This window comes from Zingiber officinale, chromosome 3A (genome assembly GCF_018446385.1).
Source record: "Zingiber officinale cultivar Zhangliang chromosome 3A, Zo_v1.1, whole genome shotgun sequence".
Lineage (NCBI taxonomy): Eukaryota > Viridiplantae > Streptophyta > Magnoliopsida > Zingiberales > Zingiberaceae > Zingiber > Zingiber officinale.
This window is the reverse complement of record NC_055990.1, coordinates 51,098,166-51,103,721: the sequence shown is the minus strand read 5'-3', so window position 1 is coordinate 51,103,721 and position 5,556 is coordinate 51,098,166. Positions and strand designations below refer to the sequence as shown.

At 40.3% G+C, this 5,556-nt stretch overlaps 1 non-coding gene across 1 annotated transcript; it reads left to right on the top strand.

Moving 5' to 3' along the window:
- Window positions 1-2,289: 2,289 nt before the first annotated feature.
- Window positions 2,290-2,395, top strand: LOC122054417. The gene has a single exon (XR_006132732.1). It is a non-coding gene; the product is annotated as a small nucleolar RNA R71 (small nucleolar RNA).
- Window positions 2,396-5,556: the final 3,161 nt, after the last annotated feature.

Below are 5,556 nucleotides of genomic sequence, written 5' to 3'. Positions count from 1 at the left end.
TGGGCTATCTTTGCACGGTCGTTCCTAGGACACGACCTCACCATTTCCCTTTACTGGAATCAGCACACGCCCGTGTCTGTGACACGGCTAGTGCATGCTTCTGTACTTGTTTCTTCACACGGCCGTGTGTGAGACACAACGGAACACCTTTTCTTCTCTAGAGACTCTACATGGTCGTGTCATTTAGACACGACCCAAGCATCTCCCTTTTCTGCAGCATATGCTTGGTCGTGTACAACACACGACCATGCTCTGTTTTGCTCTAAAAGGTGATTTTTCTCCTTTCTTGCTTCTTCAATACCTCCATGCCCATGAAGCGATCATGGCCAGCTCATGGAAGCGAAATTTCAACCTGAAAACCAAAAGCAAAAACAAAGTAAAGACACTATAATGAAAAATAAAAACATAAAATGCACTAACTAAAAGAACCATTGGGTTGCCTCCCAAGAAGCGCTTGTTTAGGGTCTTTAGCTCGACCAATCTTAATCACTCTTCTCTTTTCCTTGCTCTCGGAGGGCAGACATATTTGTCATTTTTGTTGGGAGGTATTCTCCCAACATCTTCCACCATAATATTTTCTTCATTTGGTGGCCTCCCATGAGGATGGAAATTCCATTCCTCAAGTTTGTAAATGCTTGCCCTACTACAAGCATTTAAAAGAGAAGAAACATGGTTAGAGGCATTAGATAAACCATATTCCAATCGTTCCTTACCAATTACTAAAGAAAGTTTATGATTTTTAACATCTATAATAGCTCCAGCTGTAGCAAGGAATGGTCTTCCTAATATGATAGGAATTTTTGGGTCCTCCTCCATGTCTAACACAACAAAATCTATGGGAATTATACTCCCACCTACCTCTACCGACACATCTTCAACAATACCCATAGGGTACCTGCAGGAATGATCAGCAAGTTGCAGTTCCATAGTAGTAAGTTTAAAGTTTTTTAGACCTAATTTATTACAAATAGAATAAGGAATGAGGCTAACACTTGCCCCCAAATCACAAAAATCTTTCTCAATAAATTCAGTTCCTATATTGCAAGGAATATAAAAGCTTTCAGGATCTTTCAACTTTGGGGAAGTGTTCTTTTACAAAAGAGCACTGCATTCCTCTGTAAGTGCAATGGTCTCTATGTCTCCTTTCCTTCTTTTGTTCGACATGATGTCCTTCAAGAATTTGGCAAACTTGGGCATTTGAAGAATTGCATCAATATGTGGTACTTCAACACATATTTCTTTCACCTTCTCCAAGAATTAGCCAAACTCTTCATCCTTCTTTAACATAATAAGTCTTTGAGGAAAAGGGACTGCTATACTTTGATGGTTAAGTGGAAGAGTCTCTTCAACCTTAGTGGTACTCTCCTTATTATCTTGAATCTGATTTTGTGTTGGAGGAGCGAGCTCTTCTTCAGTGTGCATCCCTTTTGGAGCAGTCACTTGGGGATCTCCCAAGGTCTGTCCGCTCCTAAGCTCAATTCTATTGCAGTGCTCCATAGAATTGACATCAGGCTTGCTAGTAGTTGTCCTGGTGCTCTAGAAGATGAGGAAGCTAGTTGGGCAATCTGACTATCCAGAATCTTTTGATGTTTATCAGAACTATCCATTCTCTGAGTAAGCCTTAAAATATCTTATTTCCTTTCATTCTGATTGGAGATAATTTCTTCAAACATCTTTTCAATTTTAGACATAGGAAAGCCTTGAGAAGATTGTTGTTGTTGAAAATTCTGCTGCCCAGATTGAAAACTAGGTATTTCCCCCATAGATGGTCCTTGATCTTGGTTATTTCTGTAAGAGAAATTAGGATGACTCTTCCATCCAGGGTTGTAGGTACTCGAGTATGGGTTGTTCTGCTTTTGACTGAAACCCATGATTACATCACATTGTTCCAATTGATTTATTTGTGCAGTTATAGCTCCCAATGGACATTAGTCATTTGTATGTTCAGAACTTCCACATACTTCACAAGAAGAAACAATAGCATTGACTGTACTTGAGCTAGCTCCCATATTCTCAAACCTTTTTGTGAGAGCATCCAGTTTTACAGCCAATAAAGTAACTGCATCGACATCAAACTTCCCTGATGCTTTTGTTGTTGGGTTCACACAAGAATAGCCACCACTTCTTTCATTAGCCCATTGATGGTATTTTTGTGCTACACTTTCAATTATTTCTTTGACTTCATCCAAGCTCTTGTTCATGAGTGCCCCTCCAGCAGCTGAATCAAGGGACACCTTTGTATGATAATTGATGCCATTATAAAATATATGTAATACTAACCACCTTTCCAAACCATGGTGTGGGCATTGTTTGAGCATACTATTGTATCTATCCCAAGCTTCAAATAAAGATTCTGAGTTGGCTTGTTTGAAACTTGCAATAAGATTTCTCATATGAGCCGTTTTACTTGGAGGATAGAATTCGTCAAGAAATTGTTGCTCACATTGCTCCCATGTGGTGATGTTATTTGGAGCAAAGAATTCAACCATTGCTTAGCTTTATCTCTTAAAGAAAACCCAAACAATAGTAAGCGCACAGCTTCGAAGGAACACCATCCATCTTCATTGTGTCACATATCTCATAGAAGACCTCCAAGTGTTGATTCGGGTCTTCATGCGGTCCTCCACTAAACTGATTTTATTGCACCATAGAAATAATTACAGGTTTGATCTCAAAATTATTTGCTTCAACTGAAGGTCTTGAAATACTAGATCAAAAACCCCTAGCGTAAGGTGCTGCATAATTCTTTAGTGGTCTATTAGCCATGATAGAATGTTCTTGTTCTTCTAAATGTCTTTGCAGAATTTTTCTTCTATGAAATATTCTGTCTATCTCGGGATCTAGAGGAAGAAGTTCTCCTACAAAGTTAGATCTTTGCATACACAAGAACAAGATTACAAGATATGTGTTTACCCAAGAAAAAGAAGAAAGAAACTAAATCAAAAGAAAAACATAGAAAAGTTAGACTAAAATGTTAGAATCAAGAATGCAGAATTAGAATTACAACAAAAAGAATTGACAAGAATGTTATACAAGAAAGGAAAAACTTATGAAAACAGAATTCTAAAGATCAGATTCAACTATACAAATGAAAAGAAAAGAAAAGTTATGTTTAGTCTAACTCAATTGATAATCTCTAATGTTATAGCGCAGTCCCCCCGGCAACGACGCCAAAAACTTGTTGACTCTCTGCAAGTGTACGTAAATATCGTAAGTAACAATAAAAGATATCGTATCCACAGGAATTGGAATAAGCACTAAATATGTCTCAACACGAATTAGCTAAACAACTAATCAATTGGTTTTCAAAAGCTAAATGCAACTATGCAAAGTAAAATGTAGAAATGAAAGAATAAGAAACAAGAATAAGGGCAATGGTAAAGGTATGTTCTAGGAGTTTTGGTTTCTTTATAATGTTATTCAATGTAATGATCTACCAAATCTTATTCCTCAATTGACCATCATTTGTAGAAGGTTGCCGGTTCTCTCTTGCAATAGACAACCGACCTAGGACTAAAATCTATACCTAAATGTGATCAATTAGGGATGAATCTATGTTGTCCTTACATGGGCTTGCCTGTCACGTGCGTCCCTCGGATAATCAACATAGAATTCTTCACCCCTCAACCGCATCAAGATATAATATATAATCTATACAATCTATCCAACCCTCTTGAAATACCTAATTTCCCTTTCAAGATTACCTCTCAAACGTCCTTACACGGGCATGTTCCTGTCACGAATGTCCCTAAGAAAAACGAATGGGAAGCAATCCATACAAGATCCACAAGATATTCAAACATTCAATCAAGCATGGTAATTGAGCCCTAATCACAACAATCCACACAAGAAAGAATAGATACAAACAGGGCAAAATCATAGAAATAGGAAATTGACAAATCCACAAGAGTTTTACATCAAATCTCCATTACAAATACTCCCTCCATCCTAGAACAAGTGATCTAATCCATAGAACAAGGAAAGAAATCCAAAGATAAAGAGAATACAAGCATCTTGATCCCAAATCCGAGAAAGAAAGGGAAGAAAAGCTTATCTACAATGAAGAACCATCTTCGGATCTAATCCTCATTCCCCGGAGTTGAAACGATGAAGATCTGCCTTTAGATCATCGAAAATCCCTCCAAGAAGGTGGAGGAACGCCCCAAATCTTGATTCCCCCCAAAAGGGAGAAGATCCCTTTTCAATTCATGAAGGAGGCCTTATATAGAAGGGAGGTTTGGGCACCACACAGCCCCAAGGCTCGACCGTGTGAGGTTCACACGGCCAAGGCCACTCCCTTCTCTGCCTTCCTTACACGACCTTGTTATACACTACTTCTTCTTCCCCTTGCACGACCGTGTAGATCTACACGGCCTGCACTGCCTCTACCTTGGGAAACCTCGCATGGTCGTGTGGTGCACACGACCAGAGTCTTCTTGGTCTCTGGAAATGTTGCACGGTCATGTAGATCTACACGACCATGTAAGGCTTCAGCTCTGGATTGCTTGCATGGCCGTGTAGTGTACACGACCATGGTTTTTCTGGCTTCTGATCTTAGCACGGTCGTGTGAGGTTCACACGGCTGTGGAAACTTCCACCTCTGCTGCAGCCACACGACCTGGGCTCTCAACATGGTCTGGGCAACCCCCCATGGCAGGGCCATATGAGGTTAAGGAATGGTGCCTTCCACTCTAGCTTTGCTTGCAGATTTGACCTCGAACATGGATCCTTCACCAAATTCGACCACTGTGTACAGAAAATGCACAAAAGCATATCTCCGAACAAAAAGAGTAAATATGCTAAAAGGAAAGATGGAAGTACGAAAATACGTAGACAAAGCATGTGCAAAGTATGTGAATGTGCGTCCAAACATGCATAAAAGGTGTATATAATCTACACACATCAATTGTTGGAACCCCAAGGATGTTTTTGGTGTGATCAACCAAGTTAGGTTAGGTCCTTTATGTTTTGTGTTGGTGTGGGAAGCGTCCGACGATCGAACCTGAGTTTTGATAATGACAAAGGATTTAAAGTTAAGGTTATTTGTAGTCTAACAGGTTTGAATGAGTTTGCAGGAAAGTCCTAAGTGTACTTAGGAAAAAGTCGTAGCTACGGTTAGACAGGTGGAAAATCCTAGGGGGCCGTAATCCTATGTCCTAGGGGGAGGTAACCCTAGGTGGTGGAAAACCCTAAGGGGCGGTAACCTTAGGTCCTAGGGGGTGGTAATCCTTGGTGGTGGAAAACCCCAAGGGGCGGTAACCTTAGGTCCTAGTGGGTGGTAACCCTAGGTGGTGGAAAACCCTAAGGGGCGGTAACCTTAGATCCTAGGGGGTGGTAACCCTAGGTAGAAAGTACAGTCGGTCTGGAGGATCGATCTGGCAAATAGATAAACTCTCTTGAGTGGAGTAGGTGAGGACGCATTCCCCGATGAGGGAACAGTAGGCGTCGATTCGACCTAAGGTTTCTGGAGGTGAAATCCAAAGTCAAAACAGGCAGTCCGGAGACTGTCAAAATGACTTATTATTTCTTATATTATTGTGTTAAACTCTGTTTTGT